Here is a 27,327-nt window from a genome sequence, read left to right on the forward strand (position 1 = left end):
GCACTATCATGGCTGTAGAGGACATTAGTGTATCTGTTTTCATGTCAGCTATGAGGCTTCGAAGGTGTGGTGCTTTACGCAGAAGAGGTCAGTGACTTTGCATTGATGGGTCATCATCATACGTGGATTCTTAATTGGTGTATCTTTGGTTACCTGCTACTAAAAAATACAAGAACTTCCTCAGGCCCTGGTTTATTCCCAATTGTGATTAAAAGTCCACAAGCAGTTGGCACTGTATGAAACTAGCGCCTGCCCATGGACTTTACAGGCCTGTATGTTGTGATACAACAAAGCATGGTGGCACAAAGCTGGGTTGGCACTTGGTGGGTATTGTGGCTCCTTCAGTAGGTTGTAGCCGCTCAAGTTGAAACCTTATATGTACAATCCAAGTGGTGCAGAAGCCCCTTGGAAACTACAACCACTTCAGTAAGGGAGGGGTACACTTTGTACTTGTAGGGCCCCGTGCATGAGTGTGTGACTGCTGAATACTGTGAGACAGCAACAGGTGCAAAGCTTAGAGACCTTTTCAGCAATGTCAATCCATGTATTTTTTTAAGGAAGGAAGAGTGATATACACAGGTATCACTGCAGGATGATAGATATGGACTGTTTTGTGGGATCTCTGCTCTGTCAATCCATTATGGGTGGTTAGACCCAGTATTCACCCCTCTGAAAGGAATACAGATGGAGCAGGCTTCCTCCCAGAAGATGCTCAGCTCCTTTGTAGACCCTGGGGCTGCATCTCCTGGCACTAGCTTCAGCAGATCTTGTTGGATGGCCTGGCACTAGTTCAGGTAGGGCCATAGCTTGCAGACCACCCTTGTGTCTCATACATGCAGTGCAAAGTTCGAAGAGGTGTTACTGGACCCTGATGTGTAGTTTCCTTGCATAGACAGTAAGTAGGTGATGTAGAATGAGTCACTGCTGGAGCAGGAGGGGTCACACTATCAGTTTTGAGCCTAGTTCACCATATCAAGGAAAGGAACCTGCAAACAGACTTCACTCCAAAGTCATTTTCAGAAACCTCACGTTTGTGCAATTTGAATTCTGGACATAGTCTGGCATTAAGCTGGACTGAGAAGAGACTTGGGGGGGGGGGGGGCTACTCCTGACTAATGTTTGAGATACCATCTGCAGTAGACATAGGTAACTCCTGGTGAGATACTGCCAAAGAGGAAGGAGGTGCCCCTTCCAGTGGTGGAGTAAAAAGAGAATTGTATAATATATATATATATATATATATATATATATATATATATATATATATATATTACCTACTGGCGGTCGCCAGTAGGTATATATAGTTAGGATTTTTTCTCTATGGAATTTTTGAAAATTCTATGTCTAATAACTTTGGCGTTTGTGGACGGAATTGGCTGAAATTTTCAGGAAAATGGAACATTTTGTTTCTGAGCAGCCCCTGAACATTTGGGGGGGGGGGGTTCGTCAAGGGGGGGCCGAGAAAAAAGGGGGGTCCCAAAACGCGTTTTTCCCATGTTAATTTCCATAGGGCGGTTGGACTCACTTTTAGCTCGAACGGCTGAATGGATTTGCACGAAACTTGGCAAAATTGTAGGGACTGGTAGCCTGATGTGCCTTTGCTAGGTCTCAATATATGTGCTCCAGTGGATTTTGAGAAATTAACGTTCAAAAAAAGATATATATCTGTGACAGCTCTCCGGGCAGCGCTCCGCTTCGCGTACTTTTCGCGTTACGGAGCTTTGCGAAGCGAAGCTGATTGGTTCTCCGGCGTCTGTAAACATTCCAAACAGTCCGTAGCGGCCGCCATCTTGTCTCTCGGTAGGATCGAGAGACAAGAGGAGGCCAAAGCGAAGGGGCAAATGACCATAAGGGGGCATAGTAGATCCTCCCTGACCCCCTAGGTTTGATGTGGAGGTTTTAAAAGGGCCCCGCGGGGCAAAAAAAAAAAAAAAAAAAAAAAAAATCGAACGGGTGAATGGATTTGCATGAAACTTGGCAAAATTGTAGGGACCGGTAGCCCGATGTGCCTTTGCTGGGTCTCAATATATGTGCTGCAGTGGATTTTGAGAAATTAACGTTCAAAAAAAGATATATATATGTGACAGCGTCCCGGGTAGCGCTCCGTTTCGCGTACTTTTCGCGTTACGGAGCTTTGCGAAGCGAAGCTGATTGGCTCTCCGGTGTCTGTAAACATTCCAAACAGTACGGAGCGGCCGCCATCTTGTCTCTCGGTAGGATCGAGAGACAAGAGGAGGCCAAAGCGAAGGGGCAAATGACCATAAGGGGGCATAGTAGATCCTCCCTGACCCCATAGGTTTGATGTGGAGGCTTTAAAAGGGCTCCGCGGGGCAAAAAAAAAAAAAAAAAGTTTTTTTTTGGTGGGGTGCGCCCGGTTAGCGTAACGGGAAGCGGACTGGGGAGCGTACTACAAGGAAACAAGAATGATTGACTTTTAACTTATTGTATGTTTATAGACTTTTTTAAAACTTTTTTTTCTGCTGAGTGACGTCTCGGCCTATCTCCACGGGATGCAGTCCCTACCATCTCGGCGTTTAAGCCCAGGGGGACCGGTAGTGTGGGAGAGATAACGTCTGTTAACGTTCGATTCGAAGGAAATCAGGAAGTGTTGAAAAACATTGTCTGCGCCATCTTGCCTTTTTTCAAATGCCACACTTTTGTCGTGCACGGCAGCCATTTTAGATGCCTTGACCAGACCCACTCTCTGCACGCTGTCGATCCTTTGCATGGCTCCCCACCCTCGCAAGCATCTCCCCCAGGCACTGGTCACCCCCGCTCTCTGTCTTATGCATGGGCAATAAACCTACCCCCATCTGCGCTGCTCTTCCCTGAGAATCACACTCTGTGCCCGCCCGACACCTCCCTTTCGCCCTATTCACTACCGCACCCTCTGACACTCCTCTTCCTCTGTGTCCGATTGTCCAGGCCGGTCCCAGGCTATCAGGTAGCCCTGCAGATGTACTTTATGGCCCCAGCTGTAAAGAATCACCCCTCTTCAAAGGAGTTACAGTAGATCAAGGCCCCCACCCGATGAGATCCGTCACACCACACGCGTTCCTACTATCCGAAAACCATCCTGTATTGTGATTGGGGAGGGGACCGAGCCTGAAGCGGAAGATTCCAGGGATGCCTCTTTGTACATCAAAGTTTTTACAATTATGTGTCACATTAAAAATATATAGCACTCCAACAAAGTAGTAGGATTATAAAACTTTAATAACTTATAAATATAAACAATGCAACAAAAACAGTAAAAACATTTAAACAATTTTAGGAAAAAAGAAGGAACAATGGTCAGTAGCGGTCGGTTGTGCGAATAGTCCCAAGGCAGCACAACGTCCTGAGTTCTGGACGGCACCCAGGTGATGTTGCCTGGGTGCTGCACTGGTTTTGGGCATCCTACAATGCTGCTCCGAATAACGGCGTGGGGCGTCCCGGGGGGTGGCTCGTCAGTAGCGGTCTGTTGTGCGAATAGTCCCAAGGCAGCAGAACGCGCTGAGATGTGGATGGCACCCAGGTGATGTCAAGTAAGTTGCCGCACTGGTTTTGGTATCCCACAATGCTGCTCCGAATAACGGCGTGGGGCGCCCCGGGGGGGGGGGGGGTGAGGCGGCGTGAACGGGCCTCCCCAGGTGGAGGCTCGTCTGCTGTAGTGGGGCGCCCCTTTACCGTTTCAGTTGCCATTCCGCCCGCTTTTGGTACACTGTGTCAAAATCCGCCATTCAGCTGAGTTGCGCCCACTCTTGCGGTGCAGCGATAGGCGGCTGCCACAGGACTCTCAAAATGGCGGCAGGCTCTTTCCTTTTTGGGCCTGGTCCACTGAAATGGCCCTGGGACACCTTGGAAATCGGACGCTTGTCTGCTAGGTCTTGGACCCCATTCTCGAAAGCGTCCCCTCAGCCTTGAGGATTCTACAAAAGTCTTGGGGACCCCCGACTCCTGCAGGCTTCCGGTGGGGAGCGGCTGCCATGATTGCTCGCGGAATGACCACGACGGAGCCACGAGATGGTGGTGCTCTCATGCTGACGCCAGCTTCAGTCTGAAACATCCAGAAACAAGGTGGGGCTTTCATCGTTTGGGAAAAAGAAAAAGTTTTCATCCAATGAAAAGTGTTATTTTTAGGTCATATGATCAAGCCTTCCATCATTAGGAAACCAAAAGTAAAATGAACCAATGAAAAGTTTTATAAACAAGTCACATGACCTGTTATGCGGCATAGGGTATAAAAAGCGTAGAAAATCCGTTGGCACGTGAGGCGGCGTCAGTAGCGGACCGATGTGCGAATAGGCCGAAGGCAGCACAACGTGCCAAGATCCGGATGGCACCGAGGTGGTGTCTAGCAAGTTGCCGCACTGGTGTGGCCATCCTACAATGCTGAAAGTCGGCGTGGGGCGCCCCGTTGGCCTGTGAGTTCGCGTCAGTAGCGGACCGATGTGCGAATAGGCCGAAGGCAGCACAACGCGCCAAGATCCGGATGGCACCGAGGTGGTGTCTAGCAAGTTGCCGCACTGGTGTGGCCATCCTACAATGCTGAAAGTCGGCGTGGGGTGCCCCGTTGGCCTGTGAGTTCGCGTCAGTAGCGGACCGATGTGCGAATAGGCCGAAGGCAGCACAACGCGCCAAGATCCGGATGGCACCGAGGTGGTGTCTAGCAAGTTGCCGCACTGGTGTGGCCATCCTACAATGCTGAAAGTCGGCGTGGGGCGCCCCGTTGGCCTGTGAGATGGCGTCAGTAGCGGACCGATGTGCGAATAGGGCCAAAGGCAGCGCAACGCGCCAAGATCCGGATGGCAACGAGGTGGTGTCTAGCAAGTTGCCGCACTGGTGTGGTCATCCTACAATGCTGAAAGTCGGCGTGGGGCGCCCCGTTGGCCTGTGAGATGGCGTCAGTAGCGGACCGATGTGCGAATAGGGCCAAAGGCAGCGCAACGCGCCAAGATCCGGATGGCAACGAGGTGGTGTCTAGCAAGTTGTCGCACTGGTGTGGTCATCCTACAATGCTGCGCCGAAAGTCGGCGTGGGGCGCTCCGTTGGCCTGTGAGTTCGCGTCAGTCAGTGGGGGTTGTTTGAGGATCTGACTGCATTGGAAAGCAATGTGATGCTGTGCGTCGCCCCCAAGATGAAGGTTCCTCGGCTGCAGTGGGGCGCCCCTTGGTGTTTCACTCGCTATGCAGCTGAGTGGCGTGCGCACTTGCGGCGAATAGGCCGAAGGCAGCACAACAATATTTTCTGAATAGAAGACACCACAAGGCGCTGAGATTCGGTTGGCACCGAGGTGGTGTCTAGCAAGTTGCTGCACTGGTGTGGCCATCCTACAATCCTGCTCCGAATAACGGCGTGGGGTGCTCGAAGGGGGGGGGGGGAGGCGGCGTGAACGGGCCTTCCCAGGTGGAGGCTCGTCTGCTGTAGTGGGGCGCCCCTTTACCGTTTCAGTTGCCATTCAGCTGAGTTTCAGCCACTCTTGATGCTACAGCGACAGGTGGCTGCAACAGGACTCTCAAAATGGCGGCCTGTTCTTTGGATTTGGGCCTGGTCCACTAAAATGGCCCTGGGACACCTTAGAACTCGGCCGCTCAATTTTTTTTCCTTTCCTCTACCTGCAAAAAAGGTAAATGCCCGGTACGTTACCTGCCTCATCTGCCACGATGTACTCTCCAGAGGAACCGAAAAAAAATATAGTTATGGTAACTATACCATGCATCGTCATATGGAGAGGTGGCACCAATTAATTATAGTGCTGCACAAAAGAGAGATTTGGAGGAGAACCCCCGACCTGCCAGTACATTCACCAAAGAAGTGGCACTGACAGCATCAGAGGCAAGGGAAACGGTCCCAAATATTTAGAAGAACTTTGGAAAGATTAAAATGACATGTTTAGATTGTGGCAAATTAATTTCATGTGGACAGATGAGTGTTACTCTAATAAATACAGCATATGAACATCATCATAGTCGATGGTTGGTAGAGACATTTTGACTATATCCTGGACCTGCCCGTCCTCGCCCAAAATGGCGCCGGAATAAATGGGACTCGTAACTCCTTGTTGTGTACTGGTTGCACAACCTTGAAATCACGAGATACGTATGCAGTTTTGAAGCACATGGCGGGCGGGGACGAGAATTGATTGAATATTTCGACATCCCTATTGATATTAAGTTCTGATGTGTTATTGATTACTGTACTATTGAAAGTTCGAATTAACGTCATCCATGGTACTTGCCCGCAAATGTATATCTAGATAATTTTATTGTAACTGGCTCTGTCGTATTTTAATTATAAAATGTACGTCCACCGATTCCGCAACTGTTAGACACCTTAGTTCTTGCAACCTAATGGCCCGCCCGTTACGTTCCTCTACAGTGTAAATGTCTACTCATCATATATGATTACAGTTTGCTCCGTGGCCGGCCCACGTGGTTATAGGCCCGTATTTGTATACTGACATTTTCACAATAAAGGTTTTTAAAAGAAAACATGGTAGTAGTATTTACATTGGTAAAGTTTTTAATAATTGTCACTGTTTTAGAATCAGTAAAAGGCAAGTGAAATAAAGCAGTCCAATTACATGAAGGGTAAAAGGTATAATACGCAGGAACGCAGTAAAGATAAATGGTCAAGGGCTGTTGTGTTTCTACTTCTGCAACATAAAGTGATCGATAAGAATCTGATATTCAGGCGTATCGGCGACTAAGACAGCAGGCCGAGCCTCTTTTGCTCAACGGCTCTGTCATGGGACGAAGAAACGCCCTTTTTCTCGAAAAAGGAATATATTTTACTTGCAGGACAGTTGTAAATTTTCCGGGAAAGTACATTAGCCTGGAACATTATAACATATGTTTAAGAAAAAATAATGTTCGAAAGTAATAAAAAGCGTAATTTTTAGGTCATATGACCAAGCCTTTCATCATTAGAATAAGAAAAGTAAAATGAACCAATGAAAAGTTTTATTAACAAGTCACATGACCTGTTATGCTTACGTTACGCGCTGCGCGCCGCGCCCCGGATCGCTTCCGGGAAGCTGCGCTTCGTGCACCGGAGCACTTCCGGATGCGCTAACGCGGCGCGTCATATGACGCATTACGCGACAACGCAGGTTCAGAATATAGTCAAAATGTCTCCACCAACCAGCGGTCGGAACACAACCCCTTTCAGCAGGCTAAATAGTTCTGTTAAATGACAACAGAAGGGACGGGCAACAAGAACCATCAGTCAAAGAGGGGAGGGCAAGTTCTTCTCTACCGGGTCACGTTGGGGCGCTACCGGAACTGATCGAATTGGTAGTCTACAGTGTTTCTGGATGTTTCAGACTGAAGCTGGCGTTAGCATGAGAGCACCACCATTTCGTAGCTCCGTCGTGGCCATTCCACGAGCAATCATGCTAGCCGCTCCCCACCAGAAGCCTGCGGGAGTCGGGGGCCCCCAAGACTTTTGTAGAATCTTCAAGGCTGAGGGGACGCTTTCGAGAATGGAGCCCAAGCTCTAGCAGACAAGCGTCCGAGTTCCAAGGTGACGCAGGCCCATTTTAGTGGACCACGCCCAAATCTGAAGAGCCGGCCGCCATTTTGAGAGTCCTGTGGCAGCCGCCTATTGCTGCACCGCAAGAGCGGGAGCAACTCAAGTACATGGTGAGCGAGACGCTGTAGTCGAAAGAGCGGGCGGTAAACAGCTGAATAGCGGAAGAGGCACAGTGTAGCAAAAGCGGGCAGAATGGCAACTGAAACGGTAAAGGGGCGCCCCACTACAGCGTGTCTTTAGGTGAAACGGATTGTGGGACAAGGTCAAGAATGGAAGAGTCACCAAAAGGCAAAAAGTTCCGCTTGACCCCGGGAGCCGGCCACCTATGTCGGGGTCGGGGGCGATCTCAGGCCACACCAGGGCAACACGACTTGCGGAGGGGGCCGGAGCCAAGCGCCCCCTCCGAGTCCGCGCCATGACACCGTCCCTCGGGGGCCTCCGTCAAGCGGTTCCTTTGACTGGGTGAGAGTACTCTGCTTAATTCAGAGACTCTGTCCATCACCACCCCTTGTTGTAAATAATTTTGTCCACCCTAAGCGTGGAAGGGTATACTCAGATGTGAGTCCCTTGCTCATTGCACCATCAGGATTCAAGCAAGCCGGGCCGAAGACGGCTGAAATGCCAGAAACCGGTCCCCGGAAGCTTGCTTCCTTCCCAGTGTAAGAATTGGCTTTTGTAGTCTGGTCTGCCCTGTTCCCATGATGCACTGGGCCAGGGACAGACTAATTTGCATACAGCCAGGTTCTGAAACTGGGATGGTGCAATGAGCTAAAAAACTGTGTTGGATCTAGCCCTGATCTCTTGACTGGGTGAGAGTACTCTGCTTAATTCAGAGACTCTGTCCATCACCACCCCTTGTTGTAAATAATTTTGTCCACCCTAAGCGTGGAAGGGTATACTCAGATGTGAGTCCCTTGCTCATTGCACCATCAGGATTCAAGCAAGCCGGGCCGAAGACGCTGAAATGCCAGAAACCGGTCCCCGGAAGCTTGTTTCCTTCCCAGTGTAAGAATTGGCTTTTGTAGTCTGGTCTGCCCTGTTCCCATGATGCACTGGGCCAGGGACAGACTAATTTGCATACAGCCAGGTTCTGAAACTGGGATGGTGCAATGAGCTAAAAAACTGTGTTGGATCTAGCCCTGATCTCTTGACTGGGTGAGAGTACTCTGCTTAATTCAGAGACTCTGTCCATCACCACCCCTTGTTGTAAATAATTTTGTCCACCCTAAGCGTGGAAGGGTATACTCAGATGTGAGTCCCTTGCTCATTGCACCATCAGGATTCAAGCAAGCCGGGCCGAAGACGGCGGAAATGCCAGAAACCGGTCCCCGGAAGCTTGTTTCCTTCCCAGTGTAAGAATTGGCTTTTGTAGTCTGGTCTGCCCTGTTCCCATGATGCACTGGGCCAGGGACAGACTAATTTGCATACAGCCAGGTTCTGAAACTGGGATGGTGCAATGAGCTAAAAAACTGTGTTGGATCTAGCCCTGATCTCTTGACTGGGTGAGAGTACTCTGCTTAATTCAGAGACTCTGTCCATCACCACCCCTTGTTGTAAATAATTTTGTCCACCCTAAGCGTGGAAGGGTATACTCAGATGTGAGTCCCTTGCTCATTGCACCATCAGGATTCAAGCAAGCCGGGCCGAAGACGGCTGAAATGCCAGAAACCGGTCCCCGGAAGCTTGTTTCCTTCCCAGTGTAAGAATTGGCTTTTGTAGTCTGTTCTGCCCTGTTCCCATGATGCACTGGGCCAGGGACAGACTAATTTGCATACAGCCAGGTTCTGAAACTGGGATGGTGCAATGAGCTAAAAAACTGTGTTGGATCTAGCCCTGATCTCTTGACTGGGTGAGAGTACTCTGCTTAATTCAGAGACTCTGTCCATCACCACCCCTTGTTGTAAATAATTTTGTCCACCCTAAGCGTGGAAGGGTATACTCAGATGTGAGTCCCTTGCTCATTGCACCATCAGGATTCAAGCAAGCCGGGCCGAAGACGGCTGAAATGCCAGAAACCGGTCCCCGGAAGCTTGTTTCCTTCCCAGTGTAAGAATTGGCTTTTGTAGTCTGGTCTGCCCTGTTCCCATGATGCACTGGGCCAGGGACAGACTAATTTGCATACAGCCAGGTTCTGAAACTGGTATGGTGCAATGAGCTAAAAAACTGTGTTGGATCTAGCCCTGATCTCTTGACTGGGTGAGAGTACTCTGCTTAATTCAGAGACTCTGTCCATCACCACCCCTTGTTGTAAATAATTTTGTCCACCCTAAGCGTGGAAGGGTATACTCAGATGTGAGTCCCTTGCTCATTGCACCATCAGGATTCAAGCAAGCCGGGCCGAAGACGGCTGAAATGCCAGAAACCGGTCCCCGGAAGCTTGTTTCCTTCCCAGTGTAAGAATTTGCTTTTGTAGTCTGGTCTGCCCTGTTCCCATGATGCACTGGGCCAGGGACAGACTAATTTGCATACAGCCAGGTTCTGAAACTGGGATGGTGCAATGAGCTAAAAAACTGTGTTGGATCTAGCCCTGATCTCTTGACTGGGTGAGAGTACTCTGCTTAATTCAGAGACTCTGTCCATCACCACCCCTTGTTGTAAATAATTTTGTCCACCCTAAGCGTGGAAGGGTATACTCAGATGTGAGTCCCTTGCTCATTGCACCATCAGGATTCAAGCAAGCCGGGCCGAAGACGGCGGAAATGCCAGAAACCGGTCCCCGGAAGCTTGTTTCCTTCCCAGTGTAAGAATTGGCTTTTGTAGTCTGGTCTGCCCTGTTCCCATGATGCACTGGGCCAGGGACAGACTAATTTGCATACAGCCAGGTTCTGAAACTGGGATGGTGCAATGAGCTAAAAAACTGTGTTGGATCTAGCCCTGATCTCTTGACTGGGTGAGAGTACTCTGCTTAATTCAGAGACTCTGTCCATCACCACCCCTTGTTGTAAATAATTTTGTCCACCCTAAGCGTGGAAGGGTATACTCAGATGTGAGTCCCTTGCTCATTGCACCATCAGGATTCAAGCAAGCCGGGCCGAAGACGGCTGAAATGCCAGAAACCGGTCCCCGGAAGCTTGTTTCCTTCCCAGTGTAAGAATTGGCTTTTGTAGTCTGTTCTGCCCTGTTCCCATGATGCACTGGGCCAGGGACAGACTAATTTGCATACAGCCAGGTTCTGAAACTGGGATGGTGCAATGAGCTAAAAAACTGTGTTGGATCTAGCCCTGATCTCTTGACTGGGTGAGAGTACTCTGCTTAATTCAGAGACTCTGTCCATCACCACCCCTTGTTGTAAATAATTTTGTCCACCCTAAGCGTGGAAGGGTATACTCAGATGTGAGTCCCTTGCTCATTGCACCATCAGGATTCAAGCAAGCCGGGCCGAAGACGGCTGAAATGCCAGAAACCGGTCCCCGGAAGCTTGTTTCCTTCCCAGTGTAAGAATTGGCTTTTGTAGTCTGGTCTGCCCTGTTCCCATGATGCACTGGGCCAGGGACAGACTAATTTGCATACAGCCAGGTTCTGAAACTGGTATGGTGCAATGAGCTAAAAAACTGTGTTGGATCTAGCCCTGATCTCTTGACTGGGTGAGAGTACTCTGCTTAATTCAGAGACTCTGTCCATCACCACCCCTTGTTGTAAATAATTTTGTCCACCCTAAGCGTGGAAGGGTATACTCAGATGTGAGTCCCTTGCTCATTGCACCATCAGGATTCAAGCAAGCCGGGCCGAAGACGGCTGAAATGCCAGAAACCGGTCCCCGGAAGCTTGTTTCCTTCCCAGTGTAAGAATTTGCTTTTGTAGTCTGGTCTGCCCTGTTCCCATGATGCACTGGGCCAGGGACAGACTAATTTGCATACAGCCAGGTTCTGAAACTGGGATGGTGCAATGAGCTAAAAAACTGTGTTGGATCTAGCCCTGATCTCTTGACTGGGTGAGAGTACTCTGCTTAATTCAGAGACTCTGTCCATCACCACCCCTTGTTGTAAATAATTTTGTCCACCCTAAGCGTGGAAGGGTATACTCAGATGTGAGTCCCTTGCTCATTGCACCAACCGGATTCAAGCAAGCCGGGCCGAAGACGGCTGAAATGCCAGAAACCGGTCCCCGGAAGCTTGTTTCCTTCCCAGTGTAAGAATTGGCTTTTGTAGTCTGGTCTGCCCTGTTCCCATGATGCACTGGGCCAGGGACAGACTAATTTGCATACAGCCAGGTTCTGAAACTGGGATGGTGCAATGAGCTAAAAAACTGTGTTGGATCTAGCCCTGATCTCTTGACTGGGTGAGAGTACTCTGCTTAATTCAGAGACTCTGTCCATCACCACCCCTTGTTGTAAATAATTTTGTCCACCCTAAGCGTGGAAGGGTATACTCAGATGTGAGTCCCTTGCTCATTGCACCATCAGGATTCAAGCAAGCCGGGCCGAAGACGGCTGAAATGCCAGAAACCGGTCCCCGGAAGCTTGTTTCCTTCCCAGTGTAAGAATTGGCTTTTGTAGTCTGGTCTGCCCTGTTCCCATGATGCACTGGGCCAGGGACAGACTAATTTGCATACAGCCAGGTTCTGAAACTGGGATGGTGCAATGAGCTAAAAAACTGTGTTGGATCTAGCCCTGATCTCTTGACTGGGTGAGAGTACTCTGCTTAATTCAGAGACTCTGTCCATCACCACCCCTTGTTGTAAATAAGCGGTTCAGGGTGGCACTGCATCACATTGTTTTCAAATGCAGTCACGTCCTCAAACAGCCCCCACTTACATTGAGAATAGTGAAGCTGTAGCAAGTGCAAATAGGCTTCAGACAGTGTTACAAGCACTCCTCAAAACTTTGAATTATCAGAGTGCATGAGTTTCATGCTCGATCGATTGAGCTAGCCGGATCGGGCAACAAAAAGTATAAAATAGTTATGTAAATAGTTATTTAATAAAATGTTTTACCCTGTTACTTTGCTGGTGTGTTGTATATATTTGTTATATTTGCATAGAGTTTATCGTTATTTTGGGCGGGGTGGGTGGCGGACCCAAAATGTCTTGCAGCCATCATGGTGTGGAGCTCAGTTCATCTCATTAGTTTCGTATTTCTCATGAGGGGTTGTTCCTAATGTTTCTATTTTAGCGAGGTCAAAAAGAGATCCCATTAGTGGCCTACTGATTTTGCTCGATTCCTTTTGTTTTTTTACACGATTTTTCACTATCTGCAAACACTAAACAGAGTATTGCGACTCTGTGCTTGTTTGTAAATAGAGAATGAACCAAAGAGAACCAATTCTAAAACAGTAAATGCTTGGATAACAATCAATCAAATGGAGAGAGAAGCAGGCACGACGGATTACAACGGGGGCAAAGGCCTGCGTTAACTACCCTTCACTATCTGCAAAGAGAGAGTACTCCTAATAGAAATGAGGGGGAGGGGGGGCAGCATTCAAAGCAGATCAGTGTGCATAAACACGAAAATGTTTTTACTTACCACGTACTTGACATTCGACAGCTTATGATATCTGCTATTAAAAAACCATTGAAATTCACTGAAAAAACCATAGGTTAGAGACCATATATAGTTAGGAATTAGCATTTAAAAAACCTTGAAAATTCACTGAAAAAACCATAGGTTATAGACCATATATAGTTAGGGATTAGCATTTAAAAAACCTTATTTTACTCACACAAAACCATTGAAATTCCATATATAGTTAGTTGCACTAACTATATATCGCGCACCCGCAATCCACTGCTGATGATGTCACATATTACATCATTCATGACATGGTCAGTGACATCACTGATGACATCACCGATGACATCTCAAATGACATCACTGATGACATCTCAAATGACATCACTGATGACATCACTGATGACATCTCAAATGACATCACTGATAACATCTCAAATGACATCACTGATGACATCTCAAATGACATCACTGATGACATCACTGATGACATCTCATTTGACATCAATGACCACATCACTGATGATATCATTCATGTGACAATACAATGCATCTCCTCACACTTTAATATAACCTCTGTTACACCCAGTGTTAAATACAGAGTATAATTTTTGAAACCATTGACACACCATTACTAGTTACTACATACGCACTCAGTGATTCCTATGTTTACACACACATTCACTCATTTACCCATACAATCATTCATACATACAATCACTCATCTATACAACACTATCATATGCACTCATACACCTATACAGACACTCACACTCTGCCACTCATCCATGGAGTTACTCACACACCTAGTCAGTCCTGTAAAGAATCAATCACACTTCCATTTTCTAATCTATACAGTTAAACATAGAGCACCTTACATTTTCAAACATATACTAACACATAATTACTCTCTTATACAATCATTGATACAAGTACACATTGATCTGCACAGAGTCACACACCTCCCAGCCAGCCACACACACACTCAGTCTCCTATACAAATACTTGGGCAATCAATCAATAAACCATATAGTTACTCATATAGCTACTGATCAACACATGCAGCAGTTTACAGAACAACAGACATAATGATGCACAAATTAAGACAGTTTAGTCACTAACCCATGCACTCAGTGAGACACATTTAATCACTCACTCATACAGTCAGTCACGCACCTACTAAATCCTTCATCCAGACACTTCTACATCTACTCATTCTTCAATATGTAAAACATATTTAAACTTTACAGAAACACACAGTCACTGGATGATGTCATCAGTGATGTCATTTGAGATGTCATCAGTGATGTCATCAGTGATGTCACTGACCATGTCATGAATGATGTAATATGTGACATCATCAGCAGTGGATTGCGGGTGCGCGATATATAGTTAGTGCAACTAACTATATATGGAATTTCAATGGTTTTGTGTGAGTAAAAGAAGGTTTTTTAAATGCGAATTCCTAACTATATATGGTCTATAACCTATGGTTTTTTCAGTGAATTTTCAAGGTTTTTAAATGCTAATTCCTAACTATATATGGTCTCTAACCTATGGTTTTTTCAGTGAATATATATATATATATTACCTACTGGCGGTCGCCAGTAGGTATATATAGTTAGGATTTTTTCTCTATGGGATTTTTGAAAATTCTATGTCTAATAACTTTGGCGTTTGTGGACGGAATTGGCTGAAATTTTCAGGAAAATTGAACATTTTGTTTCTGAGCAGCCCCTGAAAATTTGGGGGGGGGTTCATCAAGGGGGGGCCGAGAAAAAAGGGGGGTCCCAAAACGTGTTTTTAACATTGAGTTTTCCATAGGGCGGTTGGCCTCACTTTTAGCCCGAACGGCTGAATGGATTTGCACGAAACTTGGCAAAATTGTAGGGACTGGTAGCCCGATGTGCCTTTTGTAGGTCTCAATATATGTGCTCCAGTGGATTTTGAGAAATTAACGTTTAAAAAAAGATATATATCTGTAACAGCGGACCGGGCAGCGCTCCAGGACGCGGACTTTTCGCGCAACGGAGCTTTGTGAAGCGAAGCTGATTGGTTCTCCGGCGTCTGTCAACATTCCAAACAGTCCGTAGCGGCCGCCATCTTGTCTCTCGGTAGGATCGAGAGACAAGAGGAGGCCAAAGCGAAGGGGCAAATGACCATAAGGGGGCATAGTAGATCCTCGCTGACCCCCTAGGTTTGATGTGGAGGTGTTAAAAGGGCCCCGCGGGGCAAAAAAAAAAAATAATAATAATAATCGAACGGCTGAATGGATTTGCACGAAACTTGGTAAAATATTAGGGACTGGTAGCCCGATGTGCCTTTGCTAGGTCTCAATATATGTGCTCCAGTGGATTTTGAGAAATTAACGTTCAAAAAAAGATATATATCTGTAACAGCGCTCCGCTTCGCGTAACGGAGGTTTGCGAAGCTGATTGGTCATTCTGTCACTGGGCTATAGTTGGGCTACATCTGGCTGATATTTGGGCTACATTTGTTTTTTTTGTCTCTGGCGGCCATCTTTGGGCTACATTGGGCTACATTGGGCTTCATTGGGCTTCATTGGGCTACATTGGGCTACATTTGGGCTCCAACATATATATAGGCCAATGTAGCACAATATATATTTTTCAAAGTTAATTTTCGTAAAAACCACTGGAGCTTATATCTTGAGACATAGCAAAGGCACATCGGGCTACCAGTCCCTACAATTTTGCCAAGTTTCGTGGAAATCCATTCAGCCGTTCGAGCTAAAAGTGAGTCCAACCGCCCTATGGAAATGAAGGAAATGAATGGGTAATTTGTAATTAGCAAATAGCTCATCGCAAACTAGGAATGGTAAAGAATCGCTATTTATTCCTTAAAGTTCGCTATTTAGGAAATGCAAAAAACTTTGATGATACATATGGCGGTTCATCTCTAACAAGATAAGAAGCATAGGGATAGATTTATGATGACTGGCACATCACCAGGGATGTGTTAGTCATTCTGTGCCGCTGTTCCGTCACCTATGGTGTGCTGCATTTACAATGCGGCGCATCATGGGGCAAAAACAGCACAGATGCGTGATGTATCTGTGCCGTAAAGGTGGCGCATTGCTGGAGTTGTATCGCAAGTGTGATGAAGCTCCAGCAAGGGTCGGGGTGCCCCTGTCGCAGGGTTTCTGTTCTCACACAGAACTGTGGACAGAGGATTGGAACCTCGGCGAATTAGGGTGCCCCAAAACTCACCTTAGTAATCAAAAACCCCTTAGCAAGCTAGGTACAGTGTCACATTGGATATAACAAACTCTCAATGTTTAGACAATCCAGAATATGAACTTATAGTACCTCAGGATACGTGGAACTCATGAACAGTCGGTCGTTATATATTTCTTAGAAACCAGAACATGGAGTTAAGAAGAACACATGTGTATTTGAAATGTTTATTTACTAATGCCGTCTTCTCAGGCGTAGTATCTTAGATAATACAAGTACACATATTATCAGTAGCAAAATTACCAGCATAGTTACTAGTACATAAAAAGCGAATGGTGACAGTATGTTAACATGCTGTAAATGAATAAGAGTTAGCAACACTTATAAGCAGCCACGGGCCGTGGAGGGAGTTACGGTGGGGCAGGGAGGCGGGGAGGGGGAGGGGCAGGGTGGAGAGGGCTCCACCCTGCCCCTCCCCTCCCCGCCTCCCTGCCCCACCGTAACTCCCTCCACGGCCCGCGGCTGCTTATATCTCACCCTCCCTAATACACATATTATATTATTTGCTAAGAAGGTCTGTTTGTGTTGGTTTAGGGCGTGCCCATACTTTAGTGTCTTAGATTTGAAGGAATCACATCAGCATACACCAGCTCTCTCTTCATGTGAACCGCATCAACTGTTGTGTATGTGTGTTCGGCAAAGCAATATAAAACCCGCCTCATGCCCAGAATTGGCAGAAGCTGCACTTATGTTATGAGTATGAAGTCGTGGAGAGCAGACCTCATAACAATTCTGTATCGTGTTGTTCTTGAAACTTCAGCACTCGCTGTACAGATATAGTTTAACAAGCAAAGCAGATAGTAGAGCAATAACATATTATTCTCATGTAAACCACGATGAACTACTAGGTTGAAAGCTAAAGCAACAACTAAGTGTCGTGTGCAGAAGTTGCAAAAAAGGAAAAATGGCGTTTAAACCGGTAATGAGCCCATGCTAACTTAACACGGTGTAAAGATATCCAGGACCTAGATGACACCTCCCCATGATCCGGAAACTAACTGAATAAGATAATAGAAGTGCCATCTCATGAGAGCAGATTGCAACTTTATATGTGGACGGTCCGCAAGGTAAAACATTAAAAACTAGGAAAATTTAATGCTAAAGAAAAATAAAACAGCCAAGTACTTTATCGAGTCTTAAGCCAATAGGCAAGCTAAATAATAAAAACTTGACAAATAAGTCAATGAATTGTCAATGAAATGCTAGTACTCAGCATATCAAACATGAAAAAGGTCTATGACATAACTGTGTATGCAAAATAAGCTGCAACAGCCTCCAATAGGAAGTCACCGTCTTCATCTGAAAAGAGTTCAGCCATCCAATTTAAAAGCGGAAAAGAACATAAGTGCTCTCCCAGCACCGGATCCTCTATCACCATCAGAGGACAGCTCGGTGGGTTTTCAAGAAAGCTCTGTTCCAAGAAAGACTGTGTTGCCGCCAGTAAATTCCAGGGACCAATTAGTCCATGCATCAATGCCACAGCCATGATCCTTTCGCCAGGACAAACCAACTCGTGAGTAATGATAGGAGTCATCAGCTGATTAAAGTCGACGTCATGAGAAACCGGTCCGCAGAGACACAAATCAATGGCCCAATCGAAATCACAGGTCAGGCAGTGAAATACAGGCTGGACACAGGTGAAGTAGGAGAATCGAAAAGATAATCCATATGCCGTGCTTAATATCGCCAACGGCATTGTGCCATAATATTCTAGCATGCGATTGCGGAACAGTGTCAGCAGCTGCAGGGCGGGAGCTTGCACAGGAGGGACATCCATATTTAAAAATGTAAAAAAGCACAAGAGCGTCCGCTGGTAATGCAAGTAAAAATGGGAATCCACGAAGCAGAGTGGAAAAAATAGAATGAAAGAAAGCAGGGATGACTCCAAAGATTTTCTCAAATGAAGTCACGAGGCCACTGGTAACAACTTTAAAAAAATGCGCCAGGCCCTTTGTGGAGGACGCGTTAAAGATAGTCCGAACCATGTCGCTGAAATGCAAAGGCGAATCAGTATTGAAAAGGGTCTGCACCTCTGTACGGGTGTTCGCTATGTGAAGCACGAAAGTTTCACGGGCCGAACTCAAGGCCACCTCTCTCTGAGACAAAAGAGCTCTTATTCTTGCCATGCCGTTGAAATCTGCTCCCAAGGTTGGTATTTGTGGCCAGATTGAAAACTCCCTATGTTCATGTGTGGGAGGAAATAGAACATTTCTGCAGCAAATAACCCGTTCACTTACTGTTACGATAAAAGGAATACTTTTAATTAACCCAGAACAATCTTCATTATTGAGCATCAAATAACTACCATTTTCCAACAACTTGAACGTGGGGATGATAGCAGGAACTGGCGTGCCTTGCAACACGCAAGCCATATTTGGTCGGTCTTTGTTGCATGAACCGTGTAACTGTATGTGCCTACACATTAGTGAATGATCTGGCGTCTCAGTGCATTCCTCTCCATTCAGATAAACTTCTTGATCATCTTTGAAACATCTGTATGTGTATGGAAGCGACCAGACCTCATGAAGAAAAGCACTACCTAAAGGTTCATAACGACCTATTGGTATATATTTCATACAATTTGAAAACTTATATAAAGCAAAAGGCAGCGTTATTAAACCGTGGATAAGGCACGTTGCCAAAAAACCCGCAATCCTCTGCTGATGATGTCACTGAGCATGTCATGAATGATGTAATATGTGACATCATCAGCAATGGATTACGGGTAATAGTATCTCTAGTTTACTCCCCTATAGCTGTCTTTCTTTTAACATAAGTGTCTGTTTCCTTCCCTTATACTTACTGTTCTTTTTTTTAAAAACATTTTTGGGTTCACTTCCGGTTCGCGTACCGGCGAGCGAACTGGGAAGCGAACTACGAGAAATAGAGGTTGGCACAGTTCCAAATATTGTACCAATTTTTTAATAACGGGGAGGTAGTTCTGAAAAGAACTTTTTTTTTAATTGTTTTTGTTGTTTTATATATTTTTTTTTTTTTCTGAACATTTTTTTACTTTTTTTGAATTTTTCTGAACAGTTTTATATTTTTTGGGGTTTTTTTTCGGAGGGGGCAACGAAAACGATTCATTGTAAAGGGCTCAACAGGAGCAACAAAAAAAAAAAAAGAATTTATTGTTTGGGGCGTTTCGGACAAACATGAGCATGATTGTCAATAGCTCTGTTGATCAGAGTGATGCTTCTTTCTCCGTAGCAAATGAATCCACTGCAATGTACGCAGACTTGTTTTACTTCACGAAATCTCGTTTGTATATTTGGCACCATCTCCCTGCCCTCTGGTCCCGTTACTTCCGGTACAACAGATCTTCTGGCCATAATAGGGAGATTATCTAGGTCGTTACGAAAATGTGCAGCACTGTAGTTGTTAGGATGCCACCTAGTCATATGGCGATGCATTGTGTAGTTTCCGAAACTGTATTTTTTCTCGGTCCCTCTGGACAGTCTATCTTGACATATAAGGCAAGTTACGTATCTTGCATTTACTTTTTTCTGACCTTTGGGAATTTTAAAAAATTGCCAAATGAAGTTTTCTTTCCGGTGAGACGTCCTGGGCTCCTCAGGCAAAAAGTGCCTCTCTTCGTGCTCTTCCTCCTGTTCCTCTTCTTCCTCTTCTTGCTGAATTATAACTTCAGCAGGTGGTCCACTCTTCCTTGGATGTGGTGGAGGTGGTGGGGCAGCACCAGCTGAAGCTACTAAAGAAGCCATTGCTCACTGGTAACAAAGGGTCTTTCTCTCACAATGATGAAAGTCAGAGTGAGGAAAGAAGGAGGGATTTTCATCATTTGGGAAAAACAATAGTTCTCAACCAATGAAAAGTGTTCATTTTAGATTATATGACCTAGTCTTACATCATTAGGAAACCAAAAGTGAAATGAACCAATGAAAAGTGTTATTACCAAGTCACATGACCTGCTGTGTTTACGTTAAGCGCTTTGCAGGGCCTCCCGGTTTGCTTCCAGAAACCTGTGCTTTGCGACTCGGTAAGCGTACCAGTTCGCTAACGTAGCACGTCATATGACATATCACGCGACAACGCGAAACGTCATGCGGACGGGAGGCGTCACGATGTTGTTTTCTAACGCGGCAGTTGCGGTAAAGAAACGTTTACCGGCTCGCGGTCTATTTCGCGGCATCAAGGTCAGCTAACGGGAAGCTTCCCGATTCGCGAAGCGGGAACGAAGAAAAAAAAATATTTAAAAAAAAATTATTAATAAACATATAAAATATATTTTTGGATTTAAAGAAGAATACATTTTACAGCTACAGATATTAGCTGTTAAAAAACCAATGAAATTCACTGAAAAAACCATAGGGTATAGACCATATATAGTTAGGAATTAGCATTTACAAAACCTTGAAAATTCACTGAAAAAACCATAGGTTATAGACCATATATAGTTAGGAATTAGCATTTAGAAAACCTTATTTTACTCACACAAAACCATTGAAATTCCATATATAGTTAGTTGCACTAACTATATATCGCGCACCCGCAATCCACTGCTGATGATGTCACATATTACATCATTCATGACATGGTCAGTGACATCACTGATGACATCACTGATGACATCTCAAATGACATCACTGATGACATCACTGATGACATCTCAAATGACATCACTGATGACATCATGACACACCAATACCAGTTACTACATACGCACTCATTTATTTATTTATTTATTTATTTATTTTTGCAATTTATTAGGCGCAGCGTATACCCGTGGGCGTCTTGGCGCTGATTCCTGGCGCTGACTCACTGATTCCTACGTCTACACACACATTCACTCATTCACCCATACAATCACTCATACATACAGTCACTCATTATTACAACACTATCATATGCACTCATACACCTATGCAGACAGTCACACACTGCCACTCATCCATGGAGTTACTCACACACCAAGTCAGTCATGTAAAGAATCAATCACACTTCCATTTCTTCATCTATACAGTTAAACACAGAACACCATACTTCAGTGACATCACTGATGACATCACTAATGACATCTGAAATGACATCACTGATGACATCTCAAACGACATCACTGATGACATCATGACACACCAATACCAGTTACTACATACGCACTCACTGATTCGTACGTCTACACACACATTCACTCATTCACCCATACAATTACTCATACATACAGTCAGTTATTAGTAGAACACTATCATATGCACTCATACACCTAGTCAGTCCTGTGAAGAATCAATCACACTTCGATTTCCTCATCTATAGTTAAACACAGAACACCATACTTTTCACACATATACTAACACATACTTACTCTCTTATACAATCACTGATACAAGTACACATTGATATGCACAGCGTCACACACCTCCCAGCCAGCCACACACACACTCAGTCTTCCATCCATCCAGTCATTCTTCAATATGTAAAACGTATTTAAACTTTACAAAAACACACAGACACTAGATGATGTCATCAGTGATGTCATTTGAGATGTCACTGACCATGTCATGAATGATGTAATATGTGACATCATCAGCAGTGGATTGCGGGTGCGCGATATATAGTTAGTGCAACTAACTATATATGGAATTTCAATGGTTTTGTGTGAGTAAAATAAGGTTTTCTAAATGCTAATTCCTAACTATATATGGTCTATAACCTATGGTTTTTTCAGTGAATTTTCAAGGTTTTGTAAATGCTAATTCCTAACTATATATGGTCTATAACCTATGGTTTTTTCAGTGAATATATATATATATATATGTTTCTATGTGTGTGTGTGCGTGTCTGTGTGTTAATGTGTGCACACACCTCAATAGCTTTAGAGAGTGATGTGCTGTGAGTGTTTATTTTCCCTGAGTGTCTATGTGTTGCCAGAGGGCTGAGGTTGTGTTTAGATAAGTTTCCAAGTGATGCCACAAGGGTATTGTAAATTTACTTAAAGATAATGGCACACAAACAGTATCCCATGTGTGAGTAATCGACTAGTGTGAGACTCACATGGAAAGTTTCCTTGAACAGGTTGGAAGTGCTACAGAGGCCCTTGAAGGACAAGGCTTTCGATCCCTGTAGGTACATGTGCACACCAGAGTAGACCATGATTCTGCCCCTTTAAGGGTGATTGGCAGACTGACCTTTGGATAGAGATATGCTGCTGAGGGAGGTACAGTGCCTGAGTGCTTAAACCACACCCAAGCACTGCCCTACATCAGGCCTCAGGCTCTAGTGTGCGATGAAAGCCTCAGAACCCTTCGGCTACACAAATCACAACTGAAGTCACAAGAAGATCAGAGAGAAGCGGGGGATATTCTGGGCATGCGCTGGGGACCAGCGTTAGCAGCCGTCCCACGCCCTCCAATGGAGGGGAGGTGCATGGAGTTCATAGGAGCTGCGGCTCTCTGCACTGTGGGCTTTGGAGTAGTTCCGAAGAGCCAAGGACAGGGCTACAGGGAACTTCACTGACCCCATAAAGGGCTCCTGCTCCTTCTTGGGTAAGGTTCTGGTCAGTGGGCAGTCGCGTTTCACTGCACAGATCCCATTGTGGCAACATTCGACCCGTTGCTCCTCTTCCGCCAGGGCGGACCCCGTTCTCTCAGTGCACTCAGTGGTTCCCTGTACCCAGCATCAGTGGAAGGGCAGTGGCAGGGCAGACCACATTTTCTCAGGTCACTCAGTGGGTCTCTGTGCCCAGAGGCAGTGGACGGGCAGTGCCAGGGCAGACCCCATTCTCTCAGTGCACACACTGGGTTTGTGTGCTCAGAAGAAGTGGTCAAGCTTGTAGGCTGTGAGCTAGGGCTTGCTGCCTTTCAGTGTCTCCGCTTCCTACAGGTTGTACGCGCCTGCTATTAGAGGACAGAACACTGGTCTTCCACACCATCATCTGTGTGCACACAAAAAGAGACAGTAGCATCTGAGTGTGTACTGCAAATGGCTTCAGGGCACAGTTTATTTTTATTTTTAGTTCGATTTTGTAGAGCGCTTTAAACTCTGTGTGCCATCTCAGAACACAGTGGATGGGAAGAACAAAAACAAGGAAATCAGAAGACTATTGTAAAATAACAAATATACTGTAGTGGGACCGAGGACCGAGTATGTCCAGAGGGCAGTTGCAGTCAAGGACAACAGATTTACAATGGTGTGCTCACCTTTGCCCCATTGCTCCAGTTATAGGGGTAAGACTGCAGACAGGGGCAGGAAATGTTTTTTTTTGTTAGGCTGTAATCAGGGAAGGCTCAGTGAAGCCTGAAGAACCACTTATTGTGATCATTATAACTCCTTGTGCACTGTTTGTCATCCCCAAATGTTGGCTGTCCACCTACTGGTGTGGACCATGGATGTTTGTAACTTTCAATCCATGCACACAGGGACAGCATGGGAGCACAAGTGATTTACCTCTCTCCAGAGCCCTGCAGAATCTGAGACTAAGGAAGATATTTAGAGATTGAAGGATGCAGGACCTCTGGCAAGAAGAGCAGCTGTCCCACCCGCTGTGTGTGGAGTGTATTTCTATCTATACTCTGTAAATAGTAGGGGGAGAAGATCAGCCAATGTTTGGCGAATGTCCTTCACCCGCCAATCTCTGAATGACCCCTTAGATCATCTTCATAAAGCCAATATTTAATGCCCTAGAGGCCCAGTGTTCCACAAAGCATTCCTAAGACAAAGGGTAGGAAAAGGATCAATGCAGCACTCCTTAGAGTTATCAGTACACACAAAAAGATGAGACAAGCTGCCCACCAAGCCTTTGACAATGACTGAAAGTATTGAAGACAACTCCACATACCATACACATATGTCAGACAGGCTGAGAATATTGACAGACAACCACAAGCATCCAGATCTTCTTGCAGAGTATTTTGTAGCATTTAGATAAGAGAGGCAGAAGAACAAGCAAGTAGCAACTCAACCTCCTTCAAGTCAATGCCCGTTCTTAATGAACTGAGTCAAAACACTCCCTGGCCAGATTTATTCCTGTCTTTTCCCTGGCGCAGAATGTACTGCCTCGTGCCAGCACAGGCCCCTTTGCACCATGACGATTTGCGCTGTGTTGCGTTACTCTAGATTAATAATGCCATGCAATGTGGCCTTGCGTGGCTTGGTTAATCTAACTTAAGAGCTGCATCGCTCCTGCGCCCCATTGAGTGGTGCAAAGGTGACAAAAGTCTTTATTAAACATTCCTGAATTTCCAAAGCACTTCAATGTGCTTTATCTGAAGGCCGCATGACTATGTGTCTACAGCCGGGACAAGGATCCCTTGGCTTCCGATAAGAAGCGTGTTTTGTTTACTTCTGTTTGCCTATTTCATCACACCTCCTGGCACGCGGTGCCCGCTTCCTACAGAACATCTTTCAAGGATATCATCCTGGGAGTGCCTGACGATGAGAAATTCAAATTGTCTTCAAATTTAGAGACAAGTGAGCAGAGTAGGGGTGCTGCATGTTTTCTATCTGCGCAGCAAAACTCTGGAACCGTCTTGCAGTAACCCTCCAAATACAAAGAACACCCCATGCATCTAAAGGCACAGATGAAAACTCATCTATTTCACTCTACAATGACTTTGTGTGGGTCACACTACACCACACCACACCACCTCACCTCACCACGCCACACCACGCCACACTACCTCACACCACCACGCCACACCCCACCACCCCACCTAACCTCACCACAGCACACCACCTTACCTCACCACACCACCTCACCACACTACATCACCACACCACACCACCTAACTTCACCACACCACCTCACCAAACCACACCATAGCACACCACCCACCCACCTAACCTCACCACACCACACCACCTCACCTCACCTCATCTCACCACACCACACCACACCACCTAGCCTCACCACACCACACCACACCACCTCACCAAACCACACCACACAACCACACCACCACATCACACCACACCACCTCACCACACCACTCCACCTCACCAAACCACCTCACCACCCCACCACACCACCCCACCTCACCACACCACCTCACCACACCACACCACCTCGCCTCCCCACACCACACCACCAACTCACCAAACCACACCACACACCTCACCTCACCTCACCACTCCACACCACCTAACCTCACCACACCACACCACCTCACCAAACTACACCACACCACCAAACCACACCACACCACTCCACCGCACCGCACCACACCACCACCTCACCACACCACACCACCTTACCACACCACACCACCTCACCAAACCACACCACACCTCACCACACAACCTAACCTCACCTCACCACACCATGCCACACCACCTCACGCCACACCACCCCATGCCACACCACCCCACCCAACCTCACCACACCACCTCACCTCACCACGCCTCCTCACCAAACAACACCACACCACCTCACCACACCACACCACCTAACTTCACCACACCACACCACCTCACCAAACCACACCACAGCACACCACCCCACCTAACCTCACCACACCACCTCACCAAACCCCCCCTTACCACCACACCACCACACCACCTAACACCACCTCACCTCACTTCACCACACCACACCACACCACCACATAACACCACACCACCACCCCACACCACCTCACCACCCGACTCCACTTCACCACACCACTCCACCACACCACCTCACCTCACCACACCACTCCACCTCACCACACCACCTCACCTCACCACCTCACCATACCACACTTCACCACACCACCTCACCTCACCTCACCACTCCACACCACCTAACCTCACTACACCACACCACCTCACCAAACTACACCCCACCAAAGCACACCACCCCACCCCACCACAGCACACCACACCGCACCGCACCACACCACCTCACCTCACCACCTCACCTCACCAAACCACACCACACCACCTCACCTCACCTCACCACCTCACCACACCACACCACGCCACGCCACACTACCTCACACCACCTCACCAAACCACACCACACCCAACCTCACCACACCATCTCACCACATCACACCACCTAACCAAACGACACCACACCACCTAATTTCACCACACCACCTCACCAAACCACACCCCACCACACCACCTCACTAAACCACCTCACCTCACCACACCTCACACCACCTCACTTCACCACACCACCCCACTCCACCTCACCACCCCACTCCACCTCACCACCCCACTCCACCTCACCACACCACTCCACCTCACCTCACCACCTCACCTCACCACACCTCACCTCACATAGATGTTCTGCATGCACTGCAGGTCTGATAGCCAGGCATGTCTAATGGTAGTGTGCTAGTAAAGCCATTTTTGGACAGGACTTACACTGCCACTAAAGCTTAGTGGGTCATGGGGACAAATGTCAGTGTCCTCGTCAGCAGTACATAGAAACTATGGCTGACCGCTTAATTGATTTGGCAGTATTAGTGATCGATGCCTCATGGAAAAGCACAACCCAAGGGATTTAGCTTTGGGAACAGGGGTTGGAGATTCCCAGGGTATGCTGGAATATGAGAAGAACTGAGTTGTTGCATACTAGTTTATGACAATAAAGGACATGTAAATTAGTAATGATGTAAATATGTGGCACAATAAGCTGTCACTGTATGCCTCAATATCCCTTCTCTAATGTTGCCCCAATCGCTTCTCTATTAATCACTCTGATATCTAAAATGAGCATCTCTGTGCCATAGAACGCTACAAATCAATAATTATGTATTAATGTATGTGTGAGAGAATGTATGTGATATTTGTGCAGCACAAACCAAGCTAAGTGGCAACAGAGAGCTCTGCAGTATCAAAGGCAATGGTTGTTTGGTGAACTAACTGGGGTCTCCGAGTGGTCAGGACTTTTTGTTCAGAGTGATTAAAGAGGTGTGTCCAGGTCTTTCCTAAACTGAAGCAAGGTTGTGGTGGTTATGTCAGATACAGTTGTCATTTCAGATTCCACAGATACATTCTCTCCTCCATGCTCCACACTTCAAGCATCATCCAAGGCTGCTCAAGCTATGCCACCCTACCACCATCTCACCTGTCTTTCTTTAGGTATTATAGCACCACACCACCAACCTCTGCACCTTAAACACCAGCACAACCACACCTGATGTAAGGTAGATTGTATAACCACAA

At 46.4% G+C, this 27,327-nt stretch overlaps 1 protein-coding gene across 1 annotated transcript in view; it reads left to right on the forward strand.

Moving 5' to 3' along the window:
- Window positions 1–27,327, forward strand: part of LOC144792953 (putative cation-transporting ATPase 13A4) — a 254,179-nt gene that overhangs the window by 220,922 nt on the left and 5,930 nt on the right. The gene's annotated exons all lie outside the window — the stretch shown is intronic.

The sequence above is a fragment of the Lissotriton helveticus genome, chromosome 11, assembly GCF_964261635.1.
Source record: "Lissotriton helveticus chromosome 11, aLisHel1.1, whole genome shotgun sequence".
In the NCBI taxonomy this organism is placed as follows: Eukaryota; Metazoa; Chordata; class Amphibia; order Caudata; family Salamandridae; genus Lissotriton; species Lissotriton helveticus.